The sequence below is a fragment of the Canis lupus genome, chromosome 12 (genome assembly GCF_048164855.1).
Source record: "Canis lupus baileyi chromosome 12, mCanLup2.hap1, whole genome shotgun sequence".
Lineage (NCBI taxonomy): Eukaryota > Metazoa > Chordata > Mammalia > Carnivora > Canidae > Canis > Canis lupus.
In genome coordinates this window covers 33,144,441-33,159,230 of record NC_132849.1, presented here as the reverse complement: position 1 = coordinate 33,159,230, position 14,790 = coordinate 33,144,441, and the positions used below count along the sequence as shown (strand labels likewise).

At 40.6% G+C, this 14,790-nt stretch overlaps 1 long non-coding RNA gene across 1 annotated transcript in view; it reads left to right on the top strand.

Moving 5' to 3' along the window:
* Positions 1–542: 542 nt before the first annotated feature.
* The window catches only part of LOC140600694 (uncharacterized), a 78,882-nt gene continuing 64,634 nt past the window's right edge, over positions 543–14,790 (top strand). Inside the window, exons 1-3 of the long non-coding RNA XR_012003859.1 lie at positions 543–655; positions 2,696–3,073; positions 4,994–5,081. This is a non-coding gene — a long non-coding RNA (uncharacterized lncRNA). The remainder of the gene's footprint in view (positions 656–2,695; positions 3,074–4,993; positions 5,082–14,790) is intronic.

Genomic DNA, 14,790 nt, shown 5'->3' with positions numbered 1-14,790 from the left:
GCAGCAACTCTTATGGGGTAAAAAGAGGGAAGCCAGGTGACATCGTGAAGAGATTGTGAGCTTTGGAGCCGGAACACCTGGTTTTCACAACTGTTCTGCCATTTACAAGTTGTGAGTCTTTGAGCAAATTCCCTCTCTCTGTGCTGAAGTCTCTTCTTATAAAATGGGAAGAATACTAAATACCTTTTGGGGATGCTATAAGAATTAAATAATATAAAAATACACGAAAAGCATCTTGTATACAGTAGGCACTCAATACATATTGGATCTAATTATAAAAAACTACCCATTATGTATGTGGATACATAAGGTGAAGGTATGAAAGACTGTGAGAATGTGTGTGTGTGTGTGTGTGTGTGTGTGTGTGTGTGTGTGTAGGAGGGCAGAGGTAGGAATGGTAAGGGGAGGCATGGATACTTAGAAGAGGCATCAGGAAAAGAAACATTTTGAAAGGACTGTTGAGAGACCATTATAATCTGACATTATTACCTCACAGACATTGTCACAAACCATTTTCTTACCAAGATGACATACTTGTTGCACACAGACATGCTCCCTAATACCTTAGATATAATTCACTGGCTTTTGTAGATTTGTGAGAGTAGGAACCCTATTCAAATCAGAGTTCCAAACCTTACTTGCTCTGTGATCATAGGTAGGTTACTGAACCTTTCTTTGCTGTAGTTAGTTCATCAGTTAAAAGGGGATGAAAAACAGGACCTATCTTATTGAATTTTTTTGGTTTGAAATGATTTAATATATGCAAGTCATTTAGAAAAGTGCCTGGCACATAGTGAGTGCTCAATAAAGTTACTATTGTTCTCATTGATTAATTATAATTTATTCTCATGAAGTCAGCATGTAAATGCATGTGCAGATATATAACTTTGTATCTATGTTGGTACATGTGTGCTTGTGATATGTACATGTGTATGCATATGCATGATTATTATGAACATATGTTTCAATATATATGTGCACATGTGAGGGTGCACATATGTGTGTGGGTATACTTTTTTGTATGAATGTGTATATGTTAGCATATATATGTGCTGTGTAATTTATGTGCTTGTATTTGCATGTATGCATTAGTGTTTATGTATGGGTGTATTTGTTGAAGGTACTTGCATGTATGTTGCCTAGGTACGTATGTATATGTTGAGTGTATGTGTCTACGTTGGGTATGTGCATACATATGTTCATATGTATATGTAAAAGAGTAGCTGTGTATGGTTGTCTAGGATGTTCAGTAAATAACATAAATAATGCCTTTTATATTATAGTCGGTATGAGTGCACAACCCTATGAGGTGGCACAATGTGTGACTTATAAAGGTAGGAAAAACAGTAAAGGTGTCACAAGAGGGCGCCATTTCTCCCTTGTTGAAATACAGGAGCCATAGGTTTTCTTTCCTTTCCCCTACTCTGCTGGAAAGTAAATAAAAATGAAGTAACACTATCTACTTTGTGCAATATACATTGGCCTAAAGTACTTTATGCCTGGTTTGGTTTAATGGGTTTTACATTTATTGTTTGTCATTGTTTGAATCCAGCACAGCTGGTTTGGCAATCTAGAGAACATTACCACTTTAGTAAGCACACACCAGCCCTAAAGTAATCTTGGGCTAAGCCATTCCAGAAATCTTGGCAAGAGCATTTCCTGGCTGTTCAGGAAAGTTATGGGCCTTCAGGATGTGGGACCAAATATCACCCAGAACTCTACTTCTCATTTGCTGAATTCGATTTTCATAAAATCATAGGATTTTAGGTAGTTGGGGCTGTGGTAGACAAAGGGCTGATCACACAGCACCACTTGACGAAGCGGGTGTCCAGTGCATGTGCCAACATTACTCCCTCTGGGTAGAAGCGCAGAAAGCTCCTCCAGCAGATCCGGCTGGCCCAGAAAGAGAAAGCAGCCACAGAGGTGGAAGCCCCCACAAGGCCAGCCAGGACTAGTGGACCACCACCCAAGCAGCAAAAGAAGACAAAAGCACCCCAGGATATAGACATGGAGGATCTTGGAGATGAGAGCTGAATCTCTCACCCCTTCCACTAGAATATTCTCACCTGGAGCCAGAAAGACTCTGGTTGTTCAGAGGACTTTGGAGAAGGCATTGCCCCTTTTCATTCTCCCCAGACTGCTCTTCCTTCATGGCCTAGTGACCTGCCATGGAGGGATGTGTTGAGGGGAAGAGAGTGGCGAAGAAAGACTGGAGAATGGGGCTCCCTCGCAGTCAGCTCCACTTGTAATAAAGCTCTAGAGTTCTTTCTGGAAAAAACAAACAAACAAACAAAACAACAACAACAACAAAAACCCCAAACTTTCAAACTTTGGGGTTTGAAATCCTTTATCTGCTTCCACACTCATTGTGTATGGCCCAGTCCTATCCGCAATATCTCTCCTGGTTGAGAACCATTAATTTAGAGCAGCAACTTTTGGAATGAAGTAAGTGTTGCCAATGTTTAAAGTAAAGGAATTTTCCCAAAGTCAAATAGCCACATGGGAATAGAGGTAGACCTTGAGTCTAGAGATCTTAGTTCTAGTTTAACCTTTATGTTTATATTTGTTTTTATTTTTGGTTTGCTTATCACTAAGTTTTCAGGTATGGATTCTAGTCCTGTGTTCATGGAAGCATTCTTTCAAGGGTAGAAAGGATAAACACTGAAAAGTTAAAGTCCTTATCTTTGCATTCTAGATTCCATGTCCAATAGATGAGGTGGGTGTTCAGATCCAGGAGGAGTGGAGTGAATTTTTCCAGCCCTCATATCCACTGTCCTGCTATCTCCTCAGCTTTGGAGATAGTTCTTGCAGTTGAGTCCTGATGCTAACGAGAGGATGGCCCTATGAAAACTATGTGCTGAGTGGGGTTAAAATGGTCCCTATATAACATTTCTCAGTTTCTGAATAAAGTATCCTGGAAGACACTGAAAAATATGGGAACTATGATTGACAGTTAATCTACTGCTTGAGATTGAGAGAACTTTTCGCAAACTACACGGCTGAAGAACTGAACTGAAAAAGCCAGTCAGCAGCTGCCTGTGCTTGGAAATGAACTAAGACTACCTTCCTAAAAGTAAGTACAAAATATTGTTTGTGGCCACTTCATGTGGGCTGCCCATATGTGAAATATGAGATTGGTATCAACCATAAGACTGTATATCCCTCTCCATTACTGCATGGCTAATGTGCTAATCATTTAATGTTGTCACAATACCATCTCCTTTCTTGCTTTCAGTGTCATACCTCCACTCAGAGATTGGGACCTCGGTGGGCAGGAAGTGGTAGTGGTGGAGAACTTGTGTTGGTCCTGATATCCTTATTGGTACTGATCTCATGAGTAATGGGCTGAAGGCAATTGTAGAGAGGTTTCTACTTACTCCACTTGTTCAGTACACCACAGAAGTAGCCAGTCAGGGTTGGGGAAGATGTTACAGAAGCCTGGAGGAGCTCCTCTAGAAAAAAGTCCACTCAAGATTGGAAGCTGGTCTGAGTTATAACCAGCAACCTATGGGTTTGAGAAGTGATTTTACATAAGGTCTACATGAAACAGAGAGTTGGGTCAAAGACAAATTCCTGTCTTTTGGCAAATGCAGGCTTGGATAGATAGGCCCTCATTTGAGTTTTAATAAAATAATATGAAATTTAAAAAAGCTCCATGAAAATATGTTTTCTATGACATAGAACTTTCTGCAAAATAAGTGAGAAGCTATATCATCCTGAAAATTCAAAGGAAGAGCACACTTATTAAAATTATTTACTGTAAGGACCACAAAAGAAAACTTAATACCTAGCTGCCTCAATAAAAAGCTAGAAGACATGATAGAAAACTATAACAAAAGAACAACCAGCAACATAATCAGGACAACTAATGTAATAAGAAAGGATAAAAAGATTAAAAATGAAGTAGAATTTAAATTCTCATTAGAGGCAATAATGAGAAGAATGGACATTACTGAACGTCAAATCAGTGATGTAGAAGGCAGGATTGCTTTCTTAGAATTCAGAGGAAAAGGACAGAGCAATAATAAGGATGAGAGATAAGTTGAAATTCTATACATATGCATACCAGATTATATATATACTTGTACATCCAAACATATATGTATATGTGTATGCACAGATAAATGTAGCTGTACAGATATATATAAACACACACATGTACACAGAGAATTGGGAGCCAACTTAATCATTTTGTGTGTTCCTGAGGATGTACCAGAATATTCCAAATGGAAGCAATAACTAATGATATATTTAAACTTGAAGAAAACTTTCTTGAGTTGAAAAAAAATGTGAATAGACTGATTAAAAACCCTCTATACTGTCAGCAAAATCACTGAAAAGTGACCTCAGGGTCAAATTTGAATTGCAAAGCTACAGGAATAAAACTTGCCTACGTGCAAAAAGTAAAAGGAGAAATTGCATAAAACAGAAAGAATCAGCATGGTCTCTGACTTCTTGGCTATAATAAGTGTCAGGAAACAATGGGACCCAAGTATCCAAAATCTTGAGGAAAGACTGCCCTTTAATCATTCTCTGATTATTTCCTTCCCTTTTATCAAGAGGCAGTCCTTATTCTCTACCTTGTTCTAGAGTTATTTGTTCACATGCTTGTTTCACATGCAGATTGAGTCTGGGACATCATTGTTTGCAGTGGTGCCTGGCACAAACCCTATGTGGTGGACTCTCTAAAGAGGTTTGGTTGGATGGAAATAGGAAGGGATATTGTCCATGGATCAGGTGCAGAGCCCTCAGACTTGGACAATGTAGCACCCAAGTGGGAACTCTGCTCACAGGATTTTTCTGGGAAACAAATTAAGCAATGGAGATGAAGGTATTTTATAAATCACCTCCCACTCTCCTAGAATAAAGGTATATTTTTGATTCTGTTGATTTAATATTACTCTAGAGTAGATGGTATCAGGGTTAAAAAAAATGGGATAAAATCCATTTTTGTCCTCAAAGGAAGACTTTTTCCTCCTATTCTTTTTTTTAGGTGAGTCTCCAACTATTGTTCTATCAAGGCCTGCATTGAGAAAAGGATTAGACAAAGACCACTGGCACCATAATGTTAAACACTGAAGGTATTTGATTTTACATATGATCTCTGATTGAAGAACAAAAGGGTTTATTCTATTTTAAAATAAATGTCAAGCACTGGTAAGGAGTGGACCATGAAGCCCACCCCATATGGACTGAGCTGTCATCTCCTGCTGACCACTGAGCCTAGGAGTCATTTATATCAGTGGCCTCACCACCATTGAGAATCACCGCCTTCTTCCTGGTTGGTGATTCCCATTCTTCTACAATTCCACCATCTTCACTCATTTCAGTTTAGAATTCCCTAAAAGACAGTGTGTTGTTGATATTGAGAATTTTTTGAGAATGTTTCTGAGGAAACTGGAGGCAATGTGGAATTTTGCCAAACAAGTTCTACCCTACAGAATATTTTAGCAATGACCCCTGCCCCATCCTCCCCAGTCCAGAGGTCTCCAGAGTTTGAGGAGGGCTAAAGAACAGACAAGGCTTATTCCAGAGGATTGGGTTGTAGAATATAAAGAATGAGGAAGCAGATGACAGTGATAAGTGAGGGAAAGACAGACTATCACAGGCTCTGTGGGGAGAAAAGAAACTTTTGGAGTGGTTATTATTGTTGACATATTGGTTTCCATTAATCAATCTAAGTGCCTATGATAATTTTCTTAGGATAAATTCCATGATGGGAAACATTGTAGGGCACATACAGAAGCATACTTCATAATCTCTGACTTTAAGGGATTTATAATTTAGTGGTAGAGATGAGATATATATGCAAAAAATTAGATTATAACACAGCAAGTCAGCCCTTAAGGAGTGGGAGGGACAAGTGCTGTAGGAGACACAGGAAGGGAGAGCCCACTGTGGAGAGTGGCCAAAAATAGATGGTTGAAGGATATGAAGTTGAAGGTCAGCTACTTTCTGGCATCTGGAATCCTTCAGTGACCCATCAGCCCACATGGCCTGGATGGCCAGAACTTGGTGGTGGGCGTGAGGCACTTGATATGACTTGGAAGGAATCATCCTTTCAAGGGTAAATATCATTCAAGCAGGTGGAGAAGAAGGCGGTGCTGGGAAGAGACCATTTCAACTGGGCAAAACAAGGCCCACATGCTTCTAACTTCTGACATGATTAATTCCTTGTTACTTTGGGGCTTGTCCCTGAAGACCGAAGGTGGTAGTGGAGGAAAAATTCATAAGTGGTAAGAATTGCTGGCCCAACCTCATAGCCCATGTATGGGAGAAATGAATACAGCTGTCACTCTCACCAGCTGACAGGTCACTGAGCTATCAGTGGAGAAGGAGAACCCCACGCCTTGGCGATTTCTACTTCTGCAAGCTACTTGACCTCTTTCCCCTGGGGACCGTGATGCTTTCCTCTCTGTTAGGGTGGTTTTGTTTGTTTGTTTAATAACACAGAAAACCAAGGGATAATCTGAAAGAAAGAGAAAACCGAATTCTCTCCAGCCATGCAAGCTGGCTAAGGGCCCCAGTTGGACATGCTGGAGCTCAGGAGCCAGCCTGTCTGTAGATGTGTGGCAACCAGGGAGGTGAGCACATTCGGTGTTATTGTGTGATTCATTTCCTCCCCCCAGCTGGTGCATTGGAGCAGACTCAGCAGCTTTCAGCCAGACAACTGCAGTGCTCCACGAGGGGCCTGGCTCTCCTGTACTGATGTGCAGATTTTCCCTGCCTGCCTAATGCAGGCCCGGAGCTTGCAATCACAGTGCTCCAGGGTTATAAAAGTGCCTGTCATGCCTTCTGTTATGAACGTGGCTCCTTGGAGAGACCACAGTATACCTCCAGCGCCGAGAGCACAGGAACGCCATCCATTCCAGAGCAGCTTGCTTCTACACGATGCAAATTGATTAAAGGTCCATTTAGTCAGAGGTGGAAGGGAAAAAAAGGCCACTGAAGGATTCCAGATACTGGGAAGTAGCTGAACTTCAGTGACCAAAGAGCATCTGGAACATGGGGGGGAAGTCTCCTTTGTGATTCAGCTGACAGGATTCAATTTGGCTAATTAGCTTCCTTCAAAGCTGGGGCGTGGAACCGAGGGCAGTACTGATCTTAGGAAGCATGTGGGTAATCACTGTTAATGGCCTCAGTCTGGAAAGAACTTCATCTCAGTGTTAGGATCTTCATTCCCCCCCTTCTCTTTTTTTTCCCCATTGATTATCGGTGAGGTTGAGAATTTGTATTCACTTTTATTTTTTATTGTAAGAATATTTATTATTATTTTTTTTTGAGAAAGGGGAGTGGGAGAGAATCTTAAGCAGGCTCCATTCCCAGAGCTGAGCCTGACACTGGGCTTGACCTCACAACTCTGAGATCATGACCTGAGCCAAAATTAAGAGTTGGATGCTTAACTGACTGGGCCACTCAGGTAGCCCAATTGTAAGAATTCTTAACATGGCATCTACTCAGCAGATTTTTATATGCACAATACAGTATTGACTATAGGCAGCATGTTGTACAGAGCTATCTAGAACTTGTTCATCTTGCATAACCAAAACTTTCTACGTGTTAACCAGCAACTCTGTGTTTCTCCCTCCCCCAACCCCTGGCAACTAGCATTCTACGCTCTGCCTCTGTGAGGTTGATTATTTTAGATACAGGTTTCATAAGTAAACAGAACATCAGAATCCAGCAGGTTATATTTAGACATGAAGCTGAGTGTACTTTTCTTCTTTTTTATTATGGTAAAAATACATCACCTAGAACTCTGTCATCTTAACTATTTTTAAAATTTTTTATTTTTTTATATTTTTTTCATCTTAACCATTTTTAAGTGTATAGTTCAGTAATATTAAGTATATTCACCTTGTTGTGAAACAGATCTCCAGAACTTTTTCATCTTGAAAAACCAAAGCTCTTACCCTTTAAACACCTTCCCCTATTCCCCTCTCACCAGTTCCTGGCAACCAGCATCCAGCTTTGTTTCCATGAACTTGACTGCTTGAGATACATCCTAGGTGGAATGCTGTACTTGTCTTTTTGGGGCCTGGCTCATTTCACTAGATGTCCCCAAGGCTCCTCTTGTGACTGGGTTTTTCTCTTTTTAAAGCTGAATCATCTGTTCTATGTGTATACCATATTTTGTTTATCCGTTCATCTGTTGTTGGACACTTGGGTTGCTTCTACCTCTTTGCTGTTTTGAACAGTGCTGTGAACATGGGTGTGCAAGATCTCTTTGAGCCCCTGCTTTCAATGCTTTTGGGTATAGAGCCAGAATGATTTTGGTATCATTGGATGACAAATACTGCTGAGGAAATAGAGAAATTGCGACCCTTATGCACTGTTGGTGGGAATAAAAAATGGTGCAGCCACTTTGGAAAATGGTGTGGAGTTTCCAAAACAATAATAGAACCCAGAACTATCCTAGGATCTGAATTTTAACATGGCAGCATGTGAACAAATCCACGGGTTTTCTTATTGATTCTTTGAGCTAGATGCTTTAGTAATTAATAAAGATAAAGCCTAATGTATTTGAGCAAGCATCAGTAGGTAAGTCAGAAAGATCTCAAAATAATGGAGATTAGTACGTGTTACCAGGAAGAACAGAATTGCAACACTGCAAATAAAGAGCAAACCTTATTCTCTGCTTAGACTATAAGGGGATAAGCCACAGATATGCACAAAGAAAGAGCTGTAGGTTGTTTATTATAATACAAGGGTTCTAAATTGTAAATAATCAAGTTTTCAAACCATGGAGGAGATATTGGAAGATATTCACAAAAATATGAATAGTGGTCAAGACTCCTCTGTTATATAATGTTCAGTGCATTCTACGTGACACATAGCCCCAGAGTCGTGCAATGCAGTGGCCCTAAGTGCTTATTTCTGGGTTGCGGGATCTCAGGTGTCCTCTACTTGCTCTGTAATGCTTTGGTTTATTTGTTTTAAAACTAATGACTTCAGTTTTTTCTTTCAATAAAAATCCTATAAAGTGTCAGATGAAGGTAGTCTGCACTGAACCCAGGACCACTTCAGGCACTGGGAACACATCCTTAAACTTCCATCATAGGGTGAGGTAAGCAGAGGTACTGAAAAGTAGGTGAGCCTTAGGATCACCAGGAGGGCGTGTCAAGCAGACTGGCCCCGCCTCCATAGTTTCTTATTTAGTGGGTGCCCAGTGGGGCCCGAGGACGTGAAATTCTAACAAGCTGCTGTTTCTGCTGCTGGCCCCAAGGCAGCATTTTGAGCACTGCCGAAAAGGAGAGTGTTTTAGCGGAGAAAGGCCCAGGTGCTCTGTGAGCTGGTTTATGAATTTTTGTGGTGACCATTGTTTTTGAAATCTCAATTCGGAATCTCAGCCTTTTCTCAGGATCTTCTCTTGCCACTCCGGGGTGTCAGGACCCCTTCGCCACCCAAGGTAAAGTCACATAAGGTAGAGACTTCACTTTCAACTCCTTTTCCAGGCCCAGGATTAGAGAAACAAAATAGACACTAAAAAGCTCCTTTTGACCGAATTGCTTTGTGCCTTAATTTCCTTCTCTACAACAGGGGTAATACAAGAATTCTTTGTTGCAGGTGCATCATGAGAACAGGAATATATGAGACATTATAAGACTTGTCTTGGAAAACATGACAAAGTTTCTGGTCTGTAAAAAGGAGAAAAATCTGTGTCTTTATGTATACTGCCAGATTTACTGAGTTACATAAATTGCTTAATCCCCAAAAGAGTTCAAATGAGGCTTTGTGAGCACAAGTGGAGTGCTGTTTTACTAAATTCATGGTATAGGATTTAAGACTTTTCTAGAAAGATTTGCATACATCATGGACTTTGTTAATGTAACAAAGCTGACCAGTATAATCAACTTTTTTGACAAAAATCTTCATGGAGGTTTCAGAATGTGTTCCAAAGGGGAGAATTGTTTATTCTTTGGAATTGTAAAATAATGGACAAGTAGCAATCGAGCTCTGGTGACTGGAATGCCGTAATGATGGCACTCATATTTGTTGCTTTGCTTTTCTAAAACATTTGACTTTTAAAATGCTCTCAAATTGCCTCATTTTCCCCTACCAAATGAGATAGACTAGGTTGTGTTACTTATGCCTACTTTTCTAGATCAAGTAATCGAATTGAAGTGGTGTGACTTGCCTTGGGTGGTGAGCTGTGATTTAAACCTAGGTGTCTCCACGCCATGGTTTTTCTCAACATGTGCTGCTTATTAACCTCTTGGTCACTTTTTTTTTAATCACCTAGGGGTATAGGAAAGGTGTTACCTACTTAAAGCTCTACCATAGTTTTTTCAGAACTCTGCTGGTAGCATTACAGACAGCATTTCCTGTGATATTCTTTTCTTAAATTTATGACTAAGAATTTGTTTTTCTTTTTCTTGAAAGACAAAGTTGGCAACATCACAGAATTGTGTAATAGGGTATAATTGTATAATTATAGAAACAACCATCAAATGAACTCATTTTTAGCATTAGACGAGAAACAGCCTAACGCTTTCTAATTCTGATGGGAAGGGATTTTACATTTAGAAAACCGTTCTTTTAATTTCCCTCTTTGGCACTCTCCTCTGCATCTTAAGAGCCTGGGTGATTTCCTGGCGAGAATTCTGCTCAGCTACGGCCAATGTTGAGCTGGAAGATGGAGGGGTGGGGTGGGCAGCCTAGGTCTGTTGAGCTTCTGCTTAGTCATACTTTTAGGAAAGTGTCTCAATCTTGAGTCACAAACCAAAGGAAGCAGTTTGTTGAGGGGTGTGGGGGAGGTAGATAGTCGCTTGTTAAGATCCCTTCGACAAAAGGGGCCTTGACAGCTCTGCAAAATATGCATGTTGGGTGCATCTCTAGAGAAAAATAGTTCATGGCAGAGATTTTTACCTTTTTGAGTTTTGAGGAAAACTGGAGAAATAGAAGACTTTCACTTCAGGATCGCCACAGGCCTGATGTTCAAATGCCAGGAATGGAGTCCTGAAGCTAAGGTCAGAAAGGTCTGTGGTAAACTACAAACACCAGTCAGCCTGTACTGTGCCCCACAGCTGCCCATGATGAAATCAGCCCCCCCCTCGCCCCCCAGCCAGAGTCCTACATTCACAAAAGAACCCAAAATGGTGTCCCCAAATTCTCTGAAGCTTTAGGCTCAGACAGTGGCTGAGGACTTTGTCAAATGAAAACAAACCTGGGCTTTGGTAAGGAAAAACTTCGGTCAAAGAGACAAATGTAATGAGGGGTGCACTCAGATCTCACGATCTACAAAGTGTCCCAGAACCAAGCAGGGGAAAAGGCTTTTCTTTCCTAGGGAGGAAAAGCAGGACTAAGAAGTAGTTCTGTGGGGAACTTGGACAAGCAATTAAGGTAGAATAGATGGCAGGATGGGGTGGTTTCACAGGAACAGTCTTAATGTGGTTGGCCCATCACCAGTGGTGGGCTGTTAAGAGCTCTATGATCTGCATTGTGGTGCTTGCTCAGTCTTGGGACAAGTCCAAGTTCAGGGACCTGGTTGAAGTTCAGGCCAAGTCCATGAGTAGTTGGCAGCCCTGAGCACTTGGCCAACCTCAAGCTCTCTGGGCAGTAGTGGTCTACTCAGCACTCATTCCTGAATATGGGCCCCAAGAGTGGCTGCACTGGTGGCTTATCGGAAACAGATTTCCATAATCTTTGGGAATCTGTTCTTAAGCTTGGATATGCATCAGAATCAGAAGCCTGTTAGAATGCAATCTATGTCCTAAACAATGGGTGTAATTAGAAGACCTGATCTAGGGCAGTAGATCTGTTCCTTGTCAGCTGGATACATCTCTTAATTATACTTCGCCTCAGTCTCCTCATCTGCAAAATGGGACTGCTACCTATTTCAGGTAGTCATTATGAGGACTATATGATGCTAATATGAAAGTTCCCATAGGAAATAGGAAAACTTTAAGCACTAAATTATTGCCGTAGATTTTGTTGGTTGGATTTTTGTTCTATTTAGAGAAGAGTTTCCCATATCATTCAGTGGTCTAAGCCTAATGTGTTCAGCTCTGAGTAGCTCTTCATTTAACCCAACATGCTCTGGAGATATTTCTTATATGTACTGCAATAGGTGAGAAATTAAGAGTAGGGAAACTCCTGGGTGGCTCAGTTCATTAACTATTGGATTCTTGATTTTGGCTCAGGTCATGATCTCAGGGTTGTGGGGTTAAAGCCCTGCATGGGGCTCTGTGCTCAGCGAGGAGTCTGCTTAAGATTTTCTGCCTCTGCACCTTCTCCTGTGTATGTGTGCTCTCTCTAAAATAAATTTGGGAGTAGGGCTTGGATAGGCTTCTAAGATTTTGATTCTACAGTGGTTCCAGGATTGGAGTCCATCTTGAATCTGTCTAGTGTCATAGAAACTCTGTCCTCTTTGGTAGGATCATCAATCTAGAGCTCACCTGGACAGAATTGTGTACTCAGAGCTATAATTTCTCCTGGACATGGAGAATGGGTTGGGCAGTATACCTTGGTAGTAGGATGATAGAACTAATGCCCTTTAGGAAGTATTTTCTTTTGCTGCAGTTTTTAGCTTTTATATGTATGTTTTTTAGACAATGAAATGGTTTCAAAACAGGAAAGACAAAAAGGCTTGATATTGTGGCAGGAATTTTGCTGATTTGGGATCTGACCATAGCACTTTCTACTACTTATTTTTATTTTTTACTTATAGTCAGGACTTTCCTGGGACTCATGTTCCCACCGTGTGTGAAAGCACAACACTCAGGAAATCACAGGTGCAAATATGGTTGTTTTCCCCTTAGCTGGGGTTTCATTTTCTGCAGTGTCAGTTACCTGCAGTCCAGAAACAGATGATATTCCTGACAAATCGTCAGAAAGTCTTCAGTAGCCTAATGCTACGTCACAATGCCTATGTCATTCTCCTCCTTGTGTGGACCTTTTATCATTGTACCTCCTCACACAAAGGGTAAGTACAGTGCAATAAGATTTTGAGAGACCACATTCATAGGACTCTTATCCCAGTCTATTCTTACAACTGTTCCACTTTAGTTGTTAATCTTATATATAAACTAGATCTATATGTATAGTGTTAAAACCCAAAATTCACCCAAGTAAATTTGAATATCTAATCGGCTTTATTAAGTGATTCATGAATTAGGCAACATCTTATCTAGCAAGTACCATGGAGAGATGCTCCAAAGAATTGTACAAAATGGAAGGTTTTTATAGGAAAGAAGGCAAGGCAAGAAGTTAGCAAAAGAAAAAGAATGGTTACATCTTTTATTTTGTAGAGTAAGGGAATGGCAGGAATTTTTACCGGGCAGATTACCTCCCTAGAACTGATCAGGAAACATCAGATTGACTGTTAAAAGGTCACATTTCTGGGCTAAGTTAAAACTAGGTCCTAATTTGCTATTGGAGGGTGGGGGTAGATGACTTCATTTTGGAATTGTTTTAACAATTGGGAAAATATAGAATAGTGTTTAGTACTCTCTGTGGTTTCAGGCATCCCCTGGGAGGCTGGGAATGTAGCCCCTGTGGATAAGGTGTGGGAGGTGCTATGATATCTTCCTACGCTTGACACTGTGTGTCCTTTCTTCCTCTTTTCCTTTCCCTCTCTCCAAACCTTTTTTGGTGTCAGCTCTGTGCTAGATAGATGCTGTATTTGGTGCTGGACTATAAAGATGAATAAAACCTAATTTCTTTTTCCTTGGAGCTTAATGTCTAGCTACTGTTCTCAGTGGAGTTTGGAACAAGAAATGATTAGTATGGCTTCACCTGCCCAAGGAAAACTGGTCCCAGATGAAAATAGTTAAGGACTAGTATTGTGTAGGCTATAGAACTCTTTACTAAGAGTGCAAGGACCCGAGTCCTACCATTTAGTAAATGGGTGACTTGGAATTATAGCTTTGAAATTTATATCTTGATGTCTAAGGAAAACCCTGAGATGAGCAGGATCTTATTATAGGCTCAGATGAGGTCATTTATATACACATATATAAAATGAGGAATAAGAAGCGCTTTATAAGACTATTAATAAGGAGACTCCTATCAGCAGTATTCCTGATAGCCAAAAAGTGGAAACAACTCAAATGTCCATCAACCAAGTGGATAAACGAAATGTGATACGAGCATACAATGGAATATTATTCAGCCATGAAAAAGAATGAATTACTGATGCATGCTATACTGTGGATGCATCTCAAAAATGTTATGCTACATAGAAGAAGCCAGAGATAAAGGACACATATTGTATGACTTCATTCATATGAAACATTCAAGTAGCTAAATGAACAGACAGCAGACCTGGTGGTTGCCAAGGATGTGGGGAGGGGAGTGACTACTCCATATGTACAGAGTCTCTTTTCAGAGTGAGGACCCTATCCTGTAACTGGAGATGGTTATTGTACAACATTGTGAATATTCTATATGTTACTGAATTATATACTTTCAAGATTCATTTTTAAAAAAGATTTTATTTATTCATGAGAGACACAGAGAGCAGCAGAGACACAGGCAGAGGGAGAAGCAGGCTCCCTAGGGGGAGCCTCATGTGGAACTTGATCCTAGGACCTTGGGATCATGCCCTGAGCTGAAGGCATATGCTCAACCACTGAGCCATCCCGGTGTCCCTTTAAAGATTCATCTCCTATGAATTTCACCTCAATTTAAAACAAAATGGAAACAATGAAGGTACTGGGGGTGTTTAGGATCACATGATAACACATCCTCTCCCTTCATAAGGGAAGATCTAGGCAAAAGTTATGGAAGTTCCTTGTGTACTTAAGAATCCAGTTTCATTGGAGTGGCTTGTGTTACTCTCCAAGGAAT